At 38.5% G+C, this 25,169-nt stretch overlaps 1 protein-coding gene and 1 long non-coding RNA gene across 3 annotated transcripts in view; one reads left to right on the plus strand and one right to left on the minus strand.

Annotated features, from left to right (window-relative positions):
* Positions 1 to 3,290: 3,290 nt before the first annotated feature.
* LOC116527920 lies at positions 3,291 to 25,049 on the minus strand. The gene is made up of 2 exons (XR_004258790.1): positions 24,960 to 25,049; positions 3,291 to 3,351 (listed from the first exon to the last, which is right to left on the minus strand). It is a non-coding gene; the product is annotated as an uncharacterized LOC116527920 (long non-coding RNA).
* The window catches only part of TPK1 (thiamin pyrophosphokinase 1), a 396,118-nt gene continuing 394,955 nt past the window's right edge, over positions 24,007 to 25,169 (plus strand). Inside the window, exon 1 of one of the 2 annotated variants that reach the window (XM_032245137.1) lies at positions 24,007 to 24,041. The gene's annotated coding sequence lies outside the window, so the exon portion shown is untranslated. Of the gene's footprint in view, positions 24,042 to 24,825; positions 24,972 to 25,169 lie in introns of those variants that run through there. The other variant, XM_032245138.1, reaches the window with a different exon arrangement.

Raw genomic sequence — 25,169 nt, forward strand, 5'->3', positions numbered from 1 at the left:
ATGAATTCATCTTGCATTATTAAGTAATAATAATGTTTTGAAACTGAACTGGATTTTCCAATATCTACCAATCGTCATCTTTGCATGGTACTGTTAATGATACCAGAGTAGTAACTTGCTTGGACAAAATACTTGCAGGAAATGAATCAACCTCACTAATTAGTGAATTGGATGAATGTGTGGTCAGAATATATTGTTTGAATTGTAAAATGTTGAAAACTAACAACTGGCCACTTTAAAATGTAGAGAATAACAACTGAAATACTAAGTGATTTATTTAAATTTTTCCAATGGTAGAAACTTGGTCCTGGATATATTTGTTTAATTTGTCTTAACTGTTTTTAAAACAGTAATATGATTAAGTATTCCATTTCTTCCATCTAGAGGGTAGTGATTAATTTTACATTTCAAGATTTTTTTTCAGCCATGTGTCTTAACTTGACTCAAACTGATAACATGAATACCCCCAAATAAAACTTGCAAATCTGTTTGTATTAGAAAAGAAAAGAAATACCCCCACACTTTTACTTACATTAAATTAATTCAAAATTTTTATATACTTATTAGATAATTTGGGTTATTCACATTTAGCTTAAACATATCTAACATAACTTTCTCTGCTTATGTAATATGTTTAATAAAACGTATTTTGTATGTCAAATTAAAAAGCCTTAAAAATGTTGTTTAACAAATGACAACGATGCCTTGTATTTGTATCTGTACTCATTACAAACAATAGAATAATCCATTGCTGGGCTTTCACTGCCGACCCAGGGATGACAAGACATTTAGTGAGCAATTTACTAGGCATCTCATTTCCTCTTCATCAACTAGGGACATGTAAGTTCATTCCATTACCCTTAATAAGCTTTCTTTTGAAGCTCTTTGTTTCTAAGATTTAAATGGGAACTCTGTCATCTGTCAGCTTACCACCGAACTTAAATAACCAGACCAATAAAGTGGATGCAATGTGCTTCTAAACATTTCATCTGCTACAAATGAGTTAGGAGGTTCCCTTTCACACAAGTGAAGCTATTTATAGCCTGCTGGAGAATGACAGCTTCAGCGGGTAAGTTTGCATAGCTTCTAAGCACAGAAGTTCCTACTTCCCTTTTAGGTGGATGAGGTACATCTTCTCTCTCTAGGGCTGACCTCTATAATGGTCAGCCCAGAAACCTGTTCTAAACAGAATAATTTAAAAACCCAGGAAGAATATATATAGATTTAAAAAAAAGTAAAGCCAGGTGCAATGGCTCACGCTTATAATACCAGCACTTTGGGAGGCTGAGGAGGGTGGATCACTTAAGGTCAGGAGTTTGAGACCAACCTGGTCAACACGGTGAAACTCTTGTCTCTACTAAAAATACAAAAATTAGCTGGGTGTGGTGGTGCATGCCTGTAATCTCAGTTACTCTGGAGGCTGAGGCAGGAGAATCACTAGAACCTGAGGGGTGGAAGTTGCAGTGAGCTGAGATCTCCTGCTGCACCCTAGCCTGGTCAACAGAGAGATACTCTGTCTCAAAATAAGTAAATAAAAAACAAAATTGAAGGTACAAAGAACTCTTATGTTTTGAACTGAGTCAAGACAATATAAGACAAGTGAATGCTATTCAAAGTTTTGGTCCTTTATAAAGATGGATTAATGTTTCAAGTGCATTTTACTACTGAACGACGTGAAATACTGTTCGTAAAATTCATCTTTTTTTCGTTTTATAAAGTAATGGGAAAATACCAGAGTTTTAATGATTAAACCATTTTAATATCTCATCCTTCTACCCAATCTCTAACAAGTAGCTGCTCAGCCATTGGTAGAAAATGTTGAGTTACACAGAATTGAATGCTTCATTCATGGAGAATCCTGGATTTAAAAAATTCTTCCTTCTGTTTAATCAAAAGATAACTTCTACTCATTTTACCACTTGTAGACATGTAAATCAGTCTAGATTCAAGGCATAAATACAATTATCATTGACCAAAAACAAATGCATTTCAAACTGTTTTCTTGAATTGTTGTTAAATGACTGGTTTATGTACAGAATCTTTCTCACCCCTGTTTACTAGAAATTTCAGTGAGTAAGAGAAACCCTATTATGGAGAGAAAGATCTTGTTGACATCAGAGAGATGAAGAATATGTTTGTGAATATTTGTCCACCTACTTCTGCAGTCTTTCCTCGATTTTAATTATTCTTCCCCTTAAATTGAAACTCCTTTTCCCTGGGAATGATTTCAGCTAGATTCCTCTCTGATTAAAGCAAATGGCATGGTTATTACAAAGAGATCGTTCTTAGAACAAGTGAGTATCTAATTTCTGAAATGTAAAGAGTAGACTATTTTGGTGCTTTTTACCTCCAAGAAGCCGTTTTCTATTTATCCCAAGTAAATCACCAGGGAGTGAAATACACAGAGCCATCTGCATTGCTTAGTAATGCACAGCACACGATATTTGCAAATAGCTCTGCACTTTGTAGGAAATAATGCCTTCAACACCAGAACCTAGCATGAGATAGCCTTTACCTCTCTGGCAGAAAGTTATCCGCAAGGTCACTAGTAAAATGCCTTTCTCTTTCAAATGCCAGCATTCAAATTGAATTCCATCTTTGCACTCTGCAGAATCAAACAAAATCTCGGCTTACATAATGATGCAGGGCCACAGCACCTGAAAGTGCCTTCTTTGTGGGGATGTGATAAATGAGGACTGCAGCTGGAACTTTCTTGCCAGAGGTAAAGGCTAAGTGTGAATTTGAACTGGATCCAAATCCTGATGCTTATTTGGACATTAAAACTGTCAGGTGATCCTACAAAATGTGCCCAGTGATTGTTCACTGGGCCAATTGGCTTTCTAAGTGTATTGACTTCCAACTTCTGTCTCATCCTCTCATTCTACTTGGAAAGCAAAGACACATGAAATTGATGACAACAAGTGGATATAAAGTTTGGAATAAAATATTATACTTTTTATATCAGTCCATTTAAAAAATATACAGGGCACTTAAGGATGTTCAGACAATCATGTTGTGGATATGCTTAACCCTAAAACTTTATTAGGAACATTATGGCTATTATTATCAAAATTATTTGTATGCCACAGATGAATATATTCCTAACTGAAGAAAATGAACATCCTGAAGATAATCCACTTCCACACTATAGAGACTATTCTATTACGGTTAATTTTTTTAGTGTAGTAGAGAAAATGTCTCTTTTTTTGCAGCATAAATTTTTGTGGGAGCTTTCTCTGGCCAAATGTCATGAATAATCTGATATCCAGTTACTGTGTGATTTCCCTTTGTATCCAGAACTATCAAAGTCTTCCAGGTACTAGGGATAGCACCACTCTTGAATAGATTTTCCTGTAAAAAAGGGGACACATTTCAATTTTAACAGTGACTCTCGGCCAGACGCAGTGGCTCACACCTGTAATCCCAGCTACTTGGGAGGTTGGGGCAGGAGAATTGCTTGTATCCAAGAGATGGAGGTTGCAGGGAGCCGATATTGTGCCACTGCACTCCAGCCTGGGTGACAGAACCAGACTCCATCTCAAAAACAAACCAACAAACAAGCAAAACAGTGACTCTGTGTGATTGGCCCAGAAGTACAACCAAGTATATAATGCAGATCACCATACTTGCTTTCCTTTCAACTTCTACGTCCTCCTGTGACAGAGAACCTAAAAAAATAAATGATAGCTCCATCTGTCAAGCTTTACTGACTTTAGGGCTTTATATAAATTCAATGAAACCTACATATTCTCACTTGATAGCCTCATCCTAGCTGAACAGTGCATTGCACTGCTTCTCAGTCAACAGAAGGATCTTTGGAGTCATTTGGCATGTGCTTTGCCTCTGTGATTTGCTATGTCTCATAGTGCAAGGTATACAATGCCTCAGAATATATTTCTCTTAAGTTCAGTAACATTCCTAGCTCACTCAAGAAAACAAGAAAAAATATTAGATGACAAAACATAGAAATAAATTCCTAACTATGGTCTTCAGAAGGATCAAAAATATTTACAGCTTATACTTAAAACTCCCTTCATCTGTGTAATGAACACAAACCCATTTAAAACTCATCACTTTTGTGTTTTCAATAAAAGCAAGGGTGAATCATTAAAGACAAAAAGTAAGAAAAGCCAGGGTCTGCTACCATTAATACCGTTATGCACGTCATGCATATTTCTGTCCGAGAGAATAAGATATAAAATACATACTTTCAAAAATCAAGACAAAAAAAATTCCTTGAGTTTTCCAAATTTTGAGATATTTAGCAACCTCATAGTCACTAGAGCTTCTCAACTTCTATGTTCTCAAATTGCTTGTCTTCCTCTTACTGACCTAGCTACACATTGTTCCAAGGGGAGCCCTAACAAGGGGACTTTGGATGTGGCCCAGGATTTTTGTCTTGAGATGTGCTCCTCTGCTGCCCTCTACTGTAAGGATCAAAAATTTTCTACAAGCTGCCTAAATATATACAATATTTTTATTAATTAAAAAAAAGAATGCTAATTAAAAACTCTACTCTGGGGGAAAAAAAAAGCATAATGGCAAACCAAAAACAAGAGGTTATAATTCTTTCTTTTCTCTTATAAAAGTTAGACCTGTGGGGCGCGGTGGCTCAATCCTGTAATCCCAGCACTTTGGGAGGCCGAGGCGGGTGGATCACGAGGTCAAGAGATCGAGACCATCCTGGTCAACATGGTGAAACCCCGTCTCTACTAAAAATACAAAACATTAGCTGGGCATGGTGGCGCGTGCCTGTAATCCCAGCTACTCAGGAGGTCGAGGCAGGAGAATTGCCTGAACCCAGGAGGCGGAGGTTGCGGTGAGCCGAGATCGTGCCATTGTACTCCAGCCTGGGTAACAATAGCGAAACTCCGTTTCAAAAAAAAAAAAAAAAAGTTAGACCTATGTAATTCCTTATTGTTATAAACTGCCCGAAAAACTAGCTACTTTAAGTCCCCATTATTAAAACAATGTTCCAAAAATATGATAAGTTGTACTAAGTAGAATCGGCTGTATTTGTAGCAGCAGGAAGAAATTGTCTCAGGATCTCAGGTTGCAACTTTAATATTCATTCCATGACAAGTGAGTTAGTGAAAATAAGAAGGTAGTAAAATGCTTATACTTTTCCTGTTCCTAAAGTCCTCTTTCTAAATGTCTTTTTTCTTTACTGAGGAGAGAAAATAAGTTCATTTATTGTCCTTTCTTATCAAAACTAGAATGGAATGGACTGTCAATTATTTACCTTAGTTTATAGCTTGATCAATTTCACTTTAACAAAAGCTCATTCAGATTAAAGTCCTTGCTATTTCACGTCCTTCTTTCCATCCTTTCTTCTTTAAACAAATATTTATTGCATATAATTTGTGTCCCAAGTACTTTCTAAAGAACTTGAACAAGACTGGTTCCTGTCTTCCTGGAACTTATAGTCTATAGAGACATTTAATTAAAATTTTATAAGAATAAGAATTTAAGTATAATTTTCTGAAACATTATAAGCAGAGTGAGTAGTGTATGGAAGGGAATTTGGTGCACTCAAGGCACTGAAGGGTTAGTGAGCTGAAGAAATGTACATGAGGCTACAGAATGAGGCAAGAACAGAACATGCTGGTCTTTGGGACATGTTATGGATTTTTGCGTTTATCCAAAGAGTAGTTGGAAACTATTCAATCATTTTAGGTAAGGAATGACATGATCAGACTTCTGTTTAAGAGAGATCTCTATGCTGTCCATGTAGAACAAGTGGGAACAAGACAGAATGTAGGGAGTTTTGTTTGTTTTTTAGGAAATATTGCCTAAATCCATTGAAATATAACAAAGGTCTGAAATAAGGAGAAGGTAATGCACAATGTGGAGAAATTTTTCGGTGGTACATTTAAAAGAACTCAGCATGTGGTTAGATAGATGTGTGTGAGGAAGAGGTAATAAAGTTTCACTACAAGGGAACAGTAGTTCTGGTGCAGAGAGGGAATGTGAATTCACTAATTAATGTACCAAATTTTCTCTGTCATTGAAAACAAACCTGTTCTTCCTTTACTCCTTTCCCTTGCCTACATACAAGCACACTCCAATATACATAATCATCCTAATATTTCAAAGAAATTCCAGGCATGTTTCAGCTATATGTCAGCCTAAACTGATATGGAAGATGCATCTATAAATAAATTGAAATGCTGATTAAATTTAAAAATATAAGTGCATAAATATATATACCTAGATGTGTGAATATGATGTATGTATGTATATATGTATATGCATGTACTTACGAGTACATGCATAGCCATGTATGTATAGGTGTGTGTGTATATATATGTATATATGCATATACATATGTATATAAAATCCAAAGGGTGCCATCATAAGCAAATAAAAAACTGCTGCTTACACATAATCACAAATTTTAAAACATATAAGGAAACAAATAACAATATGAAAAAGTAGATGCAACCAACAGGAGGATTAAGACCTAAAAACTATAGATGATATAACAATCTGAAAAAGACTACAAAATAAACCTAAAGTGATTAAAGAAGTAAAAGAAAAATAGGAACCATAATAACATGAAACAGTATGAACAAAAGATCATGCAGATTTTAATTAAAAACTAATTTTGAAAATATCAAAAGAGAAACATATCTTCAGAATACTACCATACAGCAGAAAAAAATTAAAGAGAGAATTACTGGGCCACCCTAATGGAAACTCAAAAGTTTATCTTCTGAAGACATTTAACCAAAAAAGACCTGAACTCAGGAATGGCTGAGTTTCAAAATAAGATGCCCAATAGAAAGGTTCTACAGATGATGACTTTTACTGGGAAGGGTAATGAAATCAATTACCCATTCTGTTGTGTAGTCCAACAGTCAGAAACTCCTAAGCATGCATGCAGACTTTCTAATGAACTTTTCAGAAATTAAGTTTTAATCTTAAACTTACTGGAAATAACTTCTACTTCCTCCCATGTAAAAGTACATGGTGGCCAGGAGTGGTGGCTCACGCCTGTAATCCCAACACTTACACAGATCATGAGGTCAGGATATGGAGACCATCCTGGCCAACATGGTGAAACCCTGTCTCTACTAAAAATACAAAAATTAGCTGCGTGTAGTGGTGCGTGCCTATAATCCCAGCTAATTGGGAGGCTGAAGCAGGAAAATCACTTGAACCCAGGAGGTGGAGGTTGCAGTGAGCCAAGATCACGTGCCACTGTACTCCATTCCAGCCTGGTGACAGGCGAAACTGTGTCTCAAAAAAAAAAGAAAAAAAAAAAAGAAAGAAAATGGAAGATATTTTTACAACAATAAATGAAATTTCTTGCTTTGAAAAATACAATTACTGAAATAAAAAATTCAAAGGGATTATATCCAAAGACTAGAACTTGCAAGAGAAAATTTCATTGAACTTCAACATACAGCAATAGAAACTATCCAAACTGAAGCACCAAGAGAAAAAAGACTACAGGAAAGGAATGGACCTTTATGAAGTGTGAGACAATATCAGACAGTATAATATACGTGTACTTGGGGAGGCAGAAAGAAGTAACAGAGAAAGGAAAAAACTAAGAAATAATGGTTAGAAATATTTGTAATTTGATTAAAATGCTGAACCCACAGATTTGAGAAGCTCAATAACGTACAAGTAGGCTACAAACAAACGATCACAATCAAATTGCTGAAAACCAATGTTAAAAGAAACATTAAAACCACACACATGCACATATTATATATAGAATTATATACATTGAAAACCCTAAAGACTGTCAAAAAGCTGCTGACACTGATAAACAACTTCAGTAAAGTTTTAGGATACAAAATCAATATACAAAAATTAGCAGCATTTCTATACATCAGTAATGTTCAAACTTAGATCTGATAGTGGTCTGGCTGTGACATTTATCACACCATTGATCGCCAGGGTTGATTCAGCTGATCTGCCTGGCTAGGCAGGTGTCTCCTTTCTCCCTCACAGCTCCATGTGTGTTCCTCCCAAAGCTGTGTGCTTGGTTGAAGAGGACGATTATCCCTGATAAAAGAGGACTGGTCTTCACTCAAGGGTGTACAAATAGCTGCACTCCCTACTAGAACCTCCAAACAAGCTCTCAAAATCCATTTGTAGGAGAACATAGGGTAGTCAAACTTCCAAGTCTCCAGACACATCTGAATGAGGCACTGCATGTGGCAGTCTGCCTTTCTTTAAAAAAAAAAAAAAAAAATATGTTCAAATTAAGAGCCAAGTCAAGAATGCAATCCCATTTACAATAGCAACAACAACAACAAATAAAATACCTAGGAATACATCTAACCAAGGAGGTGAAAGAGCATTACAATGGGAATTACAAAATATTGCTTAAAGAAGTCATAGATGACACAAACAAGGATTATGAACTGGACTAATCAGCATGATTTAAATGGTAATTAAAATGGCCATACTGTCCAAAGCAATCTACAGATTCAATGCTATTTCTATCAAACTGCCAATGTCATTTTTTCACATAACTAGGAAAAAGCTCTTCTAATATGCATAAGAAACCAAAAAAAAAAGCCCAAATGGCCAAAGCAACCCTAAGCAAAAAGAACAAAGCCAGAGGCATCACATTACCCAACTTCAAAGAATACAATAAGGCTACAGTTACCAAAGCAGCAGGGTACTGGTACAAAAGCAGACACATGCATCAATGGAACAGAATAGAGAAGCCAGAAATAAAGCCACTAGCAGTCATCTGATCTTCAACAAAGTTGACAGAGATAAGGAATGGGTACAGGACTCACAATTCAATACATGATGCTGGGATAGCTGGCTAGCCATATGCAGAAGAATGAAACTAGACCCTTACCTCTCACCATTTATAAAATTTAACTCAAGAAGATTAAAGATTTAAGTGGAAGATCTCAAACTACAGGAATCCTAAAAAAGAAGCTAGGAAACACTATTCTGGACATTGATCTTGGTGATTACTTCATTACTAAGTCCTCGAAAGCAATTGCAACAAAAGCAAAAATAGACAAATGGCACCTAATTAAAGTAAAGAGCTTCTGCACAGCAAAGGAAATCTTTAGCAGAGTAATCAGACAACCTTCACAATGGGAGAAGATATTCATAAAATATGCATCTGACAAAGGTCTAATATCCAGAATCCAGAAGGAACTTAAACAATGTAAGAGGCAAAAAACAAACTTATTGAAAAATGGGCAAAAGATACGAACAGACACTTCTCAAAAGAAGGCATAGAAGCAGTCAACAAACATATGAAAACATGTTCCACATCACTAATCATCAGAGAAGTGCAAATCAATCCATAATAGGATACTATCTCATATTAGGCAGAATAGCTATTATTAAAAAGTCAAAAAACAACAGATGCTGGTGAGGCTGTGGGGAAAAGAGAGCACTTGTATACTGTTGGTGGAAATGCTAATTAGTTCAGCCATTGTGTGAAGGAGTTTGGAGATTTCTCAAAGAACTTAAAACAGGACAACCACTTGACACAGCAATTCCATTACCGGGTATATATCTAAGAGAAAACAAATCGTTCCATCAAAAAATTCATACACTTCCATGTTCCTTGCAATACAGTACACAGTAGCAAAGACATGGAATTCACCTAGGTGCCCATCGATGATGGGTTGAATAAAGAAAACGTGTACATATACACCATGGGATATGACACAGCTGTAAAAGAGAATGAAATCATGTTCTTTGTAGCAAGTGGATACAGCTGGAGCCCATTACCCTAAGCAGGATATTGGAATTAACACAGGGACAGAACACTAAATACTGCATATTCTCACTTATAATTGGGAACTAAACACTGGGTACTCATGGACATAAAGACGGCAAAAATAGACACTTGAGACTCCTAGAAGGGGAAGGGAGGGAGGTGGGGCAAGGGTTGAAAAACTAACGATTGGATACTATGTTCAGTACCTGGGGGATGGGATCAATTGTACCCCAAACCTTAGCATCATGTGATACACCCAAGTAACAGGCCTGTACTTGGTTTTGAATCTAAAATAAAAGTTGAAATTAAAAAATAACACAAAAGTAAAGATAGTTTAAAAGTAAATGGATAGAAAGTTATATTCCATGGAAATGCAATATAATGATAAGAAAGCTAGAGTGCTTATATTAGTATTTGACAAAGTAGACTTCTGAAAAAGGAATATTAACCAGCTTTAAGAAGACATTTTATAACGAAAAAATGGTCAATACATCAGGAAGATTTAACAATCATAAGGGCAACTATACCTAATCATTATGCGTTGCTTAATGATGGAGATAAGTTGTCAGAAATGCATCATTTGGCAATTTTGTAGTTGTGCAAACCTCATAGAATGTGCTTGCACACACATAGATGATACAGCCTATTACACACCTCAGTTATATCGTATAGCCTATTGCTCCGAGGCTACAAAACAGTACAGCACGTTACTATACTGAATACTGCAGGCAACTGTAACACAATGGCAAATATTCGTGTATCTAAACATATGTAAACATATAAAAGGTACAGTAAAAACATGGTATTATAAACTCATTCGACCACCATCATATATGCTGTCCATTGTTAACCAAAACATGGTTATGCTGTGCTTAGCTGTAGTTTCAAAATAAATGAGGTAACAGCTGCTAAAACTGAAAGGAGAAATAGACAAATACACAAGTTTAGTCGGAAAGTTAAACACTAGTTTCTTAGTAATTGATATAACGATTAGAGAGAAACTCAGTAGCAATATAGGTGACATGAACAATCCTATCATTTAGCTTGATATAATAGACTTGTACAGAACACTACAGAAAACAACCATACAATACAGCTGTATTTTTGTCTTTTGTTTTTTGAGACGGAGTCTCACTCTTTCTCCAGGCTGGAGTGCAGCAGTATGATCTTGCTCATTGCAACCTCTGCCTCCTGGGTTCAAGTGATTATCCTGCCTCAGTCTCCAGAGTAGCTAGGACTACAGGCGCACACCACCACACCCAGCTAATTTTTGTAATTTTAATAGAGATAGGGTTTTGCCATGTTGGCCAGGATAGTCTCAATCTCTTAACCTCGTGATCCGCCCAGCCTCTGCTCCCAAAGTGCTGGGATTACAGGCATGAGCCACCGCACCCATCCAATACAATTTTTTTTTTTTACAAGTGGAAAATTTACTAAGATAGATTATATGCCAGGGCATAAAACAAGTCTGTGGAAATGTGCAGTGTATGTTCTCAGACAATAGTAGAATAAAACCAAAACTCAATAATGAAAAGATAGCTAGAAAATTCAAAATTATTTGGACTTAAGTATCATACTTCTAAATCCAAGAAGACAAATCAAAAATTAAATTAGAAAAATTTTGAACTGAATGATAATTAATGCACAACATATTAAACTTTTGAAATGCAGTTTAAAAATGCTGTAAAATGTCTAGATTTAAATGCTATTTGGTGAGAAGAATCTAAAACAGAAAACCTAACCTTCTAACTTAGAAAGCTAAAAAAAAGAGCAAATCAAATCCTAAATAAGTAAAAGGGAAATATTCCAATTTATAAAGTAGAAAAAAAAGAAAGGATTAATGAAATTTTAAAAACATATTTTCAGAAGATTAATGAAATTTAGAAAATTCCAGCTGAGTGATAATGACAGATTCTGACAAATGGAACGGCTGTTATCAGAGATGTACATTTAAATTAATGATAGACATTATCAAAGTCACCTACCTGAAAGGGATTTACCCATTTAGAATACATCAAGGTATATGAAAACACCATTTTTGCAAGTCCTCTTAGAAATTAGATATTTTTTATTCTTTAATCAAAAATTTTTATTGTTTTAGTTTTTATTTCCAAAATGATTAGAGAGTTGAGAATCTCTGATGTATTTCTTGGCATTTTGTGTTTTTTTCTATAATGATCTGATCTTTGCTTCTTTTCTTATTTCTTTGCAGAAGCTCTTAAGATGCTCTGGATAGTAGGATTTTCCTGTTACATATTTATGCGGCATGTATTTATTTCTCGTATGTTACATCTCTCTTAATTTTGTGATTGCCGTGGAAGCCCTTCACTTTAAAAATTTACTTAAAAATCTTCATTCAGTAATTGGATTTGACTTTTATATTTAGCTTCTCAGTATATTAGAAATGTATCTTGGCTTGGCATGGTGGCTCACGCCTGTAATCCCAGCACTTTTGGAGGCTGAGATGGGTGGATCATTTGAGGTCAAGAGTTTCAGACCAACATGGCCAGAATGGTGAAACCCTGTCTCTACTAAAAATACAAAAACTAGCCAGGTGTGGTGGCACTCGCCTGTAATCTCAGCTACTTGGGAGGCTGAGGCAGCAGAATTGCTTGAACCTGGGAGGCAGAGGTTGCAGTGAACCAAGATCCCACCACTGCACTCCAGCCTGGGCAACAGAGTGAGACTCCATCTCAAAAAAAAAGAAAAAAGAAATGTATCTTGTATGGCACGAAGTAGAAATTGACTTTTGCTCATTTCTATGTATAGACAATTATATCAATAATATTTATTAAATATACCACTATACTTTTCCCTCTATGGTAAAATGTCACTTTTATCATAAATTCCCACATACATTAATTTGTTTCTGAGCTCCATTTTGTTCTATCAAGCTATGTAACTATTTCTATGTCAATGCTACTTAGTTTTAATTATCATGGTAATAGACGGTTTTCTATACATAGCAGGAAAAAGTTTCCATTAAACACATTTTTGAGATTTTGAAAAGTATTGATTATGTTTATTAGAGTTACTTGGGGATTTTTTTTTTACATCATGAGTCTTCTCATTTAAGAAAATGGGAAGAGTTTTTATTTATAAAAGCCTTTAAAAAAAAGAACCAATTTATTATATTTTATTTTTTTAATGGTGTGATTATGAATGGGTTTGTTTGTTTGTTGTTTTTTGAGACAGAGTCTAGCTCTGTTGCCCAGGCTATAGTGCAGTGGTGTGATCTTAGCTCACTGCAACCTCCACCTCCCAGGTTCAAGCCATTCTCCTGCCTTAGCCTCCAGAGTAGCTGGGACTATAGGCTCATGCCACCATGCCCAGCTAAATTTTTGTTTTAGTAGAGATGGAGTTTCATCATGTTAGCCAGAATGGTCTTGGTCTCCTGACCTCGTGATCTGCCCTCAGCCTCCCAAAGTGCTGGGATTACAGGTATGAGCCACCACACCCAGTCCAGGAATGTTCTTTTTAAACTTTTATTTATTTTAGGTTTGGGGTACATGTGCAGGTTTGTTATACCAATAAGTTGTGTGTCATGGGGGTTGGTGTACAGATTATGTCATCACTTGGATAGTAAGCATGGTACCCAATAGGTAGTTTTTCAGTCCTCACCCTCCTCCCACTATCCACCGTCAAGTAGGTACAACATGTGTCTTTTGTTCTCTTCTTTGTGTTCATGTGTACTCAATGCTTAGCTTCCACTTGTAAGTGAGAACATGTGGTATTTGGTTTTCTGTTCCTGTGTTAATTCACTGAGGATAATGGCCTCCAGCTTAATCTATAGCTGCAAAGTACATGACCTTGTTCTTTTTTATGGTTTCATAGTATTCCGTGATATATATGTTCCACACTTACTTTATCCAGTCTACCAGTGATGGGCATTTAGGTTGATTCCATGTCTTTGCTATTGTGTATGGTGCTGTGATGGCCGTATATGTTCATGTGTCTATATGGTAGAATGATTTATATTCCTTTGGGTATATATTTTTGTAGGATCTGCAAACTTCTAAAATCTATTGATTGAAATATACTAATCACCAAGATTGTCATATATTAGGTGAGGTTTTTATGTAAATGTATTATAGTATTCATTTTACATTTATTTCCCTCCTTCTTAACTAGTCTTGTCTTCCCCCATCTCAGTAAATAAAACTACTATATGCTTCATTGCAAAAACTAAAACTTTAGGAATCACATCTTTCACACTCTGTATCGAATGCATAACCAAAAAGTCAATTCTAGTCCCAAAATATTTTCCAAATCTTTTCACTCTGTTCACTCTAGATCAGTTTGCCATCATTTGTTAATAGATGTATCAGTTAAGACAAAAAGTGAGTATCATATAACCAACTCTTGCCTCCTCGACCCCCAAAGATCCCAATTAAATAAGAGTGGCTTAAACAAGATAGAACTTTCACAAATGTAAGAGTGGTTTAATAAACTAGAAGGGAGTTTGTTCCCTTCAGTTCTGATGGCCAGATTGCTGACTCCTAAAACAAGGATGCTTTTAAATATGCTAGTGACTTCCAGCCTGTAGGGTGTTGATGCCTGGGAGTTCAAGGAGTGATTACCAGGTGTCTCCAAAGTGTTTCATGCACTAAATATTATCCATAGATTAAATAAATGATAGCCTTGATTTAGTTTATATTTATTCTATAATAGACATTGTTGCGTGATATGTAGATCTTGTGGCTAATGAATCCTTCACAAATATATATATATATATATATGTCTATATACACACATATGTGTGTGTGTGTGTATGTGTGTGTGTGCATTTTGAGTGTTTACTATGTACCACATACCGTGTTTGACAGTGAAAATACAGCAATGAATAGATCAGGTCAAATGCCTTCTTTGTCATGGAAGAGAAAGTCAATAAGTAAATTAACAAGACAAGTGTTCCCAAACAGAAAAACTGTGCTAAGATAGAGTAACCAGGGGAGGTTAAATTAAAAAATCCAAGAAGACTTCTTTGAAGAGGTGCTACGTAAGCTTAGAATGAGCCAATTATGCGAAGAAGTGGGGAAATGAGGAGGAGCATTCTAGCAGAGGGAAAAGGAATAGAAAAGACTTGTTCAAAAACAGAAGAAACAAGTTTGGCTGAGGCTTCACAGGTAAGAAGATGAATGATGCAAAATAAGATTGGAGATAGACAAAAGCTAGTTTATTCAGGGCCTTTTCAGTATGCGTTTTACTCTAAAATTAGCTGCTAAGTTTTCAGCAAATTGGTATTTTTTTTTCACAATTTAAAAAGAACTTGGGGCAGGGTGTGGTGGTTCATGCCTGTAATCCCAGCACTTTGGGAGGCCAAGGCAGGGCGGATCATGAGGTCAGGAGTTCAAGACAAGCCTGACCAATATGATGAAACCCTGTCTCTACTAAAAATACAAAAATTAGCCAGGTGTGGTGGTGCGCACCTGTAGTCCCAGCTACACAGGAAGCTGAGGCAGGAGAATCACTTGAACCCGGGAGGCAGAGGTTGCTGTGAGCTGAGATCAGGCCACTGCACTCCAGCCTGGGCATCAGAGCAAGACTCTGTCTCAAAAGAAATAAACAAACAAACAAAAAAAGAACTTGGACTACAGTCTGATGTCAATATGCAATAAATACAGGGAGGGATGACTCTCCAAGCAAAGGGTCTCTTTGGGAATAACATACAAATTTGCAACTTGGGATACACAAACCAGGGTAGCCCCTAGTTGTGTCCAAAGAAGGAAGGGAAAGGCAAGGGTTTTATTGGGGGAAAAAAGGAAGGTTAGGTGAGGTGGTGCCGTCAGCATCTTGAGGGAACTGGTGAGTTCTGTCAGTGAGTGGCAACAGTTACAAGGTAGAATTTATAAACTGAAAGTCATAGCAGGCCTTTGACGTTTTGTATTCGGTTTGTGAGATAGCTCTTGAAGTAGGTGTTTGTGACATGTGTGCCTTTTGCCTATGGCCCCCTGACTCTTTAAATTGGGTATGCTAAAAATGACTCCATTTTGCAGAATCCATGTTCACAGTGAATATTAATATCAGAGGGGAGCAAGAGTAGAAAAAGGCCACAATGGACAGTTATTATGGTCATCTGGGTGTGGCACAAACTAGTTGGCTAGTTTGCTTTCAACATCTCTTCTCCTTTTTCTCTTTAGTAATAGCCTCAATTTTAACCTGGCCATATCACTTCTGTGAATCCCGAAAATATGAGACAGGTCTCAGTTAATTTAGAAAGTTTATTTTGCCAAAGTTGAGGACATACCTGTAACACAGCCTCAGGAAGTCCTGAGGACATGTCTCCAAGGTGGTCAGGGCACAGGTTGGTTTTATACATTTTAGGGAGACATGAGACATCAATCAGTAAGAAGTACGTGAGTTCTGTGCAGAAAGGCAGAGACAGCTCAAAGCGAGGCTCCCCCACTGGGGGTTTCCAGGTCATGGGTAGTTGCCTTCTTTTGAGTTTCTGATAAAGTCTTTGCAAAGGAGGCAAACAGGATAAGTATCTATCTCTGTGAGCAGGGGAATGACTTTGAATGGAATGGGAGGCAGATTTGCCCTGAGCGGTTCCCAGCTGGAAGGGGCCCAAGATATTTTTCCTTCACATTTCTCATCTAAAAGACTCCATTCTCCAGCTGTCTCTAAAGCTAGATGAAGACATGTGATTAAGTTGTGAACAATTTGTTTTAAGCAAAAGTTTAGTGTAAAACTTTTCAGGAAGCTTCTAACCTTGCCTGAGCCCTGTACTGAAAAACAGTGATGACTGAGAAATTCCTTCACCCTGTTTCCCGAAACCCATCCCTAGCTTCCTTTTGTGTTGGAAGAATGAATTACATCAAAGAACTACCCTCTCTCACATGACTTAGATAAGACTGTCTCTTTCTACTGGCTTCTGTAATGCTCTCAGATGACTCCCCTGTTTTTGCCTGAACCCGCTGACAAGGTCAGTCATGGACAATTCAAGTCCCCATTGTTTGTCTCATGAATGATTAGCTGAGATTAGAACAGTTTGTTTGAAACTAGCCAAACACAGACATAAACATTTCCTGTTCCACCAACTGACCGGGACTTCCCGTGATTGCAGAACAACCCCAAATGGCAATCACTCCACTTCGAGTAGACTTGTCTACTCCTTCCTACAAAAGTCTAAGAAGGGCTGGGCACAGTGGCTCTTGCCTGTAATCTCAGTGCTTTGGGAGGTGGAGATGGGAGGATGGCTTGAGGCCATGAGTTGGGCAACATAGCAAGGCCCCATCTCTACAGAAAAAAAAAAAAAGGAAAAAAAAATGAGCCAGGTGTTGTGGTATGCCCCTATAATTTGAGCGACTCAGGAGGCTAAGTCAGGAAGATAGCTTGAGCCCAGGAATTTGAGGCTGCAGTGAACTCTGATCATGCCACTGCAGACCAGCCTGGGAGGCAGAGTGAGATGATGTTTCTATGCTAAAAAACAAACAAACAAACAAACAAACAAACAAAAAAACTAAAAGAAAATCACACTGCCAAGACACTGACATTAGGACCTAGGGTGTTCTGTTTAATGCAATAGCCTGAATAAAACCATCTTCCTAATTGTCCAGCACATTTTGTCTTGACATCTTTTTATAAGGTGGGGTGTTACATCTTTGTCCATTCTTCCTTTCTAATGCTTGAAATGTACGCATGAAAGCTGGAGTCAAGCAGCCTTCTTGCATCCAAAGGAGGCAGACATTTACAATAAACCAAATTATGTCAGAATACAGTAAGGGCTATAAAAGCATAAAAAGTGTATTTAGATTTCAGAGACGGACAATATTGTGAAGGGCATGAGTGAATCTCAGGGAAGATTTTTCAGAATGATCATAATATAGGTAGGCCTTAAAATAATGAGAATTCTGATTAGTGGATGAGGGGAATGACCAGCATGATAGTATGCTGATCTAAATGTTCCTTGAGAGGCTGGCAGAAGTGATCAAGAGGTTGGCAACTGATTGAGTTTATGGAATGAAAAATGAGGCAAATTATTCTATCAAGGTGTGCAGAAAAATAATTGTGCTAAGAGAAATGGGGATGCTGGAGGATAAATAAATTAATGCCTTTAGTTTAAATAGCTTGAATCAGAAGTAATGAACTTTCCTAAAGGTGGCTAGAAATATTGCTTGGGCTGTGGAGTTGAGATTAGAATAGGTATTCATTTGAGGTTGAGAGAATGATTTGATTTGCTGAACAGAAATTGCTGAAAAAAATGAACTGATGTTGAAGATGAAACTCAGATAGCATTTAGTGGTAGCAGCAGTGATAACAGCCTTTGTACAAAGAAGAGTTGGCACCTGACCTCATAGTATCTTGTAGCTTTTCCTTACCAGTTGTTTGGAGCAGCACCACTCTGTGAGATTTTGATAGTTGTGCCCCCAAAAAACTGTTACATGCTCCAATGTCTTATAGACAGTCAAGTTTGGAGATAGTTTCTTCCTCCTCCTCCTCTTCCTCCTCCCCTCATCCTCCTTCTTCTTGTCCCTTTCCCCTCCCCTCCCCTCCCCCTACCCCTCCCTTCCTCCCTTCCCCTCCTCCTCCTCCCTCTTCTTCTTCCTCTTCCTCCTCTTCTCCTCCTTCTCCTTCTTCTTTTTGAGAAAGTGCTTTGCTCCATTGCCCACACTGGAGTGCAGTGAAGTGGCACGATCTTGGCTCGCTGCAACACTGCTGTCCAGGGTCAAGCAACCCTATCTCAGCCTCCTGAGTAGCTGGGACTACAGGTGTGCACCATCATGCCCACATACTTTTTGTATTTTTTCTAGAGACAGGGATTCACCATGTTGCCCAGGCCGGCCCCAAACTCCTGAGCTCGAGCATTCCACCCACCTGGGTGCTGTAATCCCAAAGTGCTGGGATTATAGGCATGGGCCACCGTGCCTGACCTAAACAGCTTCTTTACTTGCGTTCCTCACAAGATGTTTAAAAGTGAATATGTTATAAACCACAAAGGATATTGGTGATAGTGTACAGTAGTTTTAAAACATATTTCACTGCAGAGTACTTCTATTACAGCATTGTTTGGGACTCTCTCTCTCTCCATATATATACATATATATATATACATATATACACACACACACATATATATAAATGTAAATATATCTATATACACACACAGTTTTGTTGTTGTTGTTTGTTTTGGTTTGGTTTTTGAGACAGCGTTTTGCTTTTGTTGCCCAGGCTGGAGTGCAATGATGTGATTTCGACTCACTGAAACCTCTACCTCCCAGGTTCAAGCGATTCTCCTGCCACATCCTCTTGACTAGCTGGGACTACAGGCATGTGCCACCATACCCGGCTAATTTTTTTTAATTTTTATATTTTTAAATGACAGAGTCTCCAGGCTGCAATGCAGTGGCATGATCTTGGCTCACTGCAACTTCTGCCTCCTGAGTTCCAGCGATTCCATGCTTCAGCCTCCTGACTAGTTGGGACTACAGGTGTGTGCCACCATGCTTGGCTAATTTTTGTATTTTTAGTAGGGGCAGGGTTTCACCATGTTGGCCAGGCTGGTCTCAAACTCCTGGCCTCAAGAGATCCACCCATCTTGGCCTCCCAAAGTGCTGGGATTACAGGAATGAGCCACCACGCCCGGCCAATATACATTTTGAACTCCACCAGCACAAGAAAATGAGGGCAGAGACGGAGAATATTTGGTGAGGAAGACAAAACAGTTTTCTTTGTATCCTGGAGAAAACTATATAACTTACTCCTTGGAGTTCCTTCCTACCTTGAGGAATCATACTGTGGACCTATTTACCATCAGTATTAACCTTTTTGGAATCATAGAATCAATTGAAAATTTGGTTGAAGATTTGGAATTTCTCCCCAGATAATTGTACCATGTATGTATGCATGCATGCATGTTTATATTTACTCTGCTTTCCTTGGAAGCACCAAATGTATCAAAGGTTAACAATAATTACTCATTAAATTTCTTTTAATATATATTTTTATAAACATCTGAAACTTCTTTTTTTTTTTTGAGGCAGAGTCTTGCTCTGTTGCCAGGCGCCAGGCTGGAGTGCAGTGGTGCGATCTCGGCTCACTGCAAACTCCGCCTCCCAGATTCAAGCAATTCTCCTGCCTCAGCCTCCCGAGTAGCTGGGACTACAGGCACACACCACCACACCCAACTAATTTTTTGTATTTTTAGTAGAGATGGAGTTTCACCATGTTGGCCAGGATGGTCTTGATCTCTTGACCTCGTGATCCACCCGCCTCGGCCTCCCAAAGTGCTGGGATTACAGGTGTGAGCCACCGCACCCGGCCCTGCAACTTCTTTAATATACTTATTGAAAAAATATGTATTAATGTAACAAAATATAAAGTAAATGTGTGTCTTCAGGAAGCCCTATGTATAAATGTTCAGGACAGCGTAAAAAATTATGCTAAATCTACCCTGCCTGTGCTCTAGAAATGGAACAACAAATTACAGGCACACACCACCACACCACACCCAGCTAATTTTTGTACTTTTAGTAGAGACAGGTTTCACCATGTTGGCCAGGATGGTGAGGACTGACTTCAATTTTGAAAGTTCTGCTGGGGTTAAAATGCTATCAAGCAGCATCACATGTTACAGAGAAATCCTTCATGCAAGGAAGAATCAATCAATGAGTCAAACTTCATTCTTGTCTTATTTGAAGAAATTTGCCACAGCCACCCCAGCCTTCAGAATCCACTACCCTGGGCAGCAGCCATCAGCATCTAGACAAGACCCTCCAGCAGCAAAAAGATTACTACTCACTGAAAACTCACGATTGTTGGCATTTTTTAGCAATAAGGTACTTTTAATTAAGGTATCTATCTATCTACCTACCTACCTACCTACCTACCTACCTATCTATCTCAGAAATAATGCTACTGCACACTTTAATAAGCTACAGAATAGTGTTAAGGTAACTTTTGTATACGCTGGGAAACCAAAAAATTTATGCAGCTTGCTTAATTGCAGTATCTGGAATCAAACCCACAGTATTTCAAAGGTATGCCTGTATTAAAAAGAATGAGCAGCTGGGCACAGTGGCTGACGCCTGTAACCCCAGCACTTTTGGAGGCCGAGGTGGGTGGATTGCGAGATCAGGAGATCAAGACTATTCTGGCCAACATGGTGAAACCCCGTCTCTAGTAAAAAATGCAAAAATTAGCTGGGCGTGGTGCATGCCTGTAATCTCAATTACTTGCGAGGCTGAAGCAGGAGAATAGCTTGAACCAGGGAGTCAGAGGTTGCAGTGAATTGAGATCACACCACCGCACTCCAGCCTGATAGAGCAAGACGCTCTCTCTCCAAAAAAAAAAAAAAAAAAAGAATGACCTAGATAAGTATGGTCTCATGTGGAATAATGTTCACAACAGAGTAACTTTTGTAAATGTAAATGGTAGAACAGTCTCACTTGTTTTTGATTATTCATAGAAAATGGATTTAGAAAGTCATATAAAATGAATGTTAAAATGACCTCTGAGCAGTAAAATAGTGGGTTTAAAATATTCAGTAAACCATGCTGTAAACAGATGTGTTGTCATTCAGGCTTTGTTGTTCCATTTCTAGAGAACAGGCAGAGTAGATTTAGCATAATTCTTTTTTTTTAAGCTGTCCTGAACATTTATACATAGGTCTTCCTGAAGACACACATTTTCATTTCTACTAAATACCTAGGTATGGCTTTATACACACACATATATAATTTTACTTTAAGTTCTGGGATACATGGGCTTAATGTACAGGTTTGTTACAGAGGTATACATATGCCATGGTGGTTTGCTGCATCTATCAACCTGTCATCTAGGTTTTCAGCCCCGCATGCATTAGATATTTGTCCTAATATTTAGCATAATTCTTTTTTAATTTTTTATTATTTTTTTTAGCTTTTTTATTTTTTTTTCTTAAAGATGGGATTTCACCATGATGGCCAGGCTGGTCTTGAACTTCTGACCTCAGGTGATCCACCCCCTCGGCCTCCCAAAGTGCTAGGATTACAGCATAATTCTTTTTTTTTTTTGAGACGGAGTCTCACTCTGTCGCCAGGTTGGAGTGCTGTGGTGTGATCTCGACTCACTGCAACCTCCGCCTCCTGGGTTCAAGCGATTCTCCTGCCTCAGCTTCCTGAGTAGCTGGGATTACAGGTATGTACCATTATACCTGGCTAATTTTTTTATTTTTAGTAGAGATGGGGTTTCCCCATGTTGGTCATGCTGGTCTCGAACTCCTGACTTTGTGATCCACCCGCCTCGGCCCTCAAAGTGCTGGAATTATAGGCAGGAGCCACCAGGCCTGGCCAGATTTAACATAATTCTTAAGGGCCCTAGGATTTTCAAAATGGTAAACAAGCATTGGCTTCAACTGACAACCACCAGCTACATTAGGCCTTAACAAGTGAGTTAGCCTGTCCTTTTTAAGCTCTGAAGCCAGGCATTGACTTCTCCTCTCTAGCCATGAAAGTCTGAGAAGTCATCTTCTCCCAACAGAAGGTTTTTTCATCTCCATCTGAAAAAATATTTCTTAGTGTGGCCGCTTTCATCAATAATCTTAGCTAGATTTTCTGGTCAACTTGCACCAGCTTTTTCATCAGTACTTGCTGCTTCACCTTACACTTTTATGTTATGGAGATGGCTTCTTTCCTTAAACCTCATGCCAGCTTCAAACTTTTCTTCTGCAGTTTACTCACCTCTCCCAGCCTTCAGAGAACTGAGAATCAGGGCCTTGCTCTGGATTAGGCTTTGGTTCAAGGAAATGTTGTGGCTGGTTGGATCTTTTCCACGGACCACTCAAACTTTCTTCATAGCAATAAGGCTGTTTATCTTTCTTATAATTTGTGTGTTTAGTGGAGTGGCAGTTTCAATTTTCTTAAAGAATTTTTGCTTTGCATTCAAAACCTGGCTAACTGGTACAAAAAGCCTAGATTTCTTTTGACAAAACTTTCTCACTAACCTTGATCATCTCTAGCTTTTGATTTAAAGTGAGACACATGCAATTCTTCCTTTCACTTCAACACTTAGAGGCCATTGTAATGATATAAAATGGCCTGATTTTAATATTGTTTTGTCTTAGGGAATAGGGAGGCCCAAGGGGAGAGAGAAACGAGAGTGGCCAGTACTAGGGCAGTCAGAATACTCACGACATTAATCTATTAAGTTTGCATCTTATAAGAACATGGCTGGTGGCACCCCAAAACAATTACAATGATGACATCAAGAATCACTGATCACAGATAACGATAATAAATATAATATTAACAAAAGTGTTTGAAGTATTGTGAAAATTACCAAAATATGACGCAGAGACATGAAGCAGGTACGTGCTTTCGGAAAAATGTTGCAGACAGACCTGCTTGATGCAGGGTTGGCACAAACTTTCAATTTGTAAGAAATGCAGTATCTGTAAAGCACGATAAAGCTAAACACAACAAAAGGAGGGATGCCTGTAGTTCCTGGTATGAAGTACCATAATTCTCCATTTTTCTCCCTTATTTGTTAATCCATTTTGCATTTATTGAACTTCTCTCAGTGAGACACACTGTGTGGCTGGAGAAATAGCAGGGAAGGAAACAGACATGGCTCCTGACCTTGGGGGCTAGCTCTCTGGTAGGGGGAGACAAATCATCAACAAGTAACCTGCTAGAGTGAGGATTCAAAGGCAAACAGTTAAATTTTGGTCATTGTTCTCCTGGAGCCTACATTTTAGGGTAATTACATAAAATATAATACCCCTGAACACTAATTGGAACATAGTAATTGGTCAGTAAGTGTAAATTTTTATTACTACTTAAAAAATTGGTTACAATCTGTCATTGAATTCATTGTTGGAGACTGCTTTCTGAATACTGGCTTTTGCCATCTGACTACATTCTATAATTTGCCTTGCCTGTTTATAGCCTTGGTCATGATTTTTCTGGTTTGCCTTTTACTAATAAATATGTATGTAGTTCTGAGGCAGGAGAATAGGGTCTGGAGGCAGGAAACATAAGGCCGATTCTTGCTGACTTCCTGGAACTAAGTCAAATGAAAACACTTCAGCAATGAGAGGAAACATCGTCTGCGTTTACAGATGGCTTCCATCCAGTAAACGACTTTGTAACTTTACTTCATCCTCTTCATTTACACAGGACATATGCCAATTAACCAATGGAAGCCTCTAGACGGCATTTAAACCCCAGAAAATTCTCTAACGGGGCTCTTGACTCTTGAGCCCATGTGCTCTGGGGCTCCCAACCTATGGGGTGTACTTTCATTTTCAATAAATCTCTGCTGTTTTTGCTTCCTTCTTTCCTTGGTTTGTTTGTGGGTTTTGTCCAATTCTTTGTTCAAGGCGCCAAGAACCTGGACACATCAACCGGTAACAACTATTCCTTAAATAAATACAGCAACCACTTGCCTATTACGTGTGCAGGTATTTTCCTTGTACCCCAATTGTCTTTTAGGTTCCTTAAGGTCATATCTAAACATGGACTTTTGAGATTTGTTGTAGCTAAACCTGTATGTAAGCATTTAGGCTTCCTACTTCTTCGGGTCATTTCTTGTGGACTTCCACGCACATAGCTGTAAGCTTTTCTCCTGTTAAACTGTCTCATATCAATTTAACCTGTTAGGCCCAGGTGGAGACCTTAAGACGGTAGAGGTAAAGTTTTGTCTCCTTTACAACGGAGGAAGAAGAGCAGCAGGTACAGGGAGAGAAAATTTGTCTAAGAAATAACTTTTTGGGGAGATTAGGCTTGCTCAGTATTGGAAAGGCCTGTATTGCAAGAGTGAGCTTTTGCAGCGGCAGATAGGTGGCTTAAAGTTTCTTTCAACAAAAAAATTCTCTTTCCACAAAGCAAAGAAGGAAATCTCTTAATGAAGTGTTCCCTAAGGAAGGAAAGCTCTCTTTTTTTTTTTTTTTTTTTTTTTTTTTTTTTTTTTTTGGAGTGGGTGGAGTTTTGCTCCGCCGCCCAGGCTGAAGTGCAGTGGTTAGATCTCAACTCACTGCAACCTCCGCCTCCAGGGTTCAAGCGATTCTCCTGCCTCAGCCTCCTGAGTAGCTGGGACTACAGGCGCGCGCCACCACGCTCTACTACTTTTTTGTATTTTTAGTAGAGTGCTGGCCAGGCTGGTCTCGAACTCCTGACCTTGTGATCTGCCCGCCTTGGCCTCCCGAAGTGCTGGGATTACAGGCGTGAACCACTGCGCCCGGCCCGGAAGGAAAGCTTTTAACCGGACGGCCCAGGAAGGACACAGCAAGCAGGACTAGAAGCAGCGCGGTGCAAAGTTTGTTTACCTCGGACGCCAGGTTAAGCATGGGTGAGGTGACGGGGAATTCGCCACTTAGGTTCTAGCAAATGGTGGCCTCCTTGCTAAAGCTGAGAGCAGAGGGCCGGGCAGCAATACTGCAGCTAAGAGCCAGCTCGGAAAACGCAGCATTGGAGATGTGAGGCAGGGGGCGCCGGACGCAGAGCAGCGGGAGCGTCTCCCAAGCGCCTCCGGCTCC

This window comes from Sapajus apella, unplaced genomic scaffold, assembly GCF_009761245.1.
Source record: "Sapajus apella isolate SASKATOON/1434 unplaced genomic scaffold, GSC_monkey_1.0 scaffold56, whole genome shotgun sequence".
Lineage (NCBI taxonomy): Eukaryota > Metazoa > Chordata > Mammalia > Primates > Cebidae > Sapajus > Sapajus apella.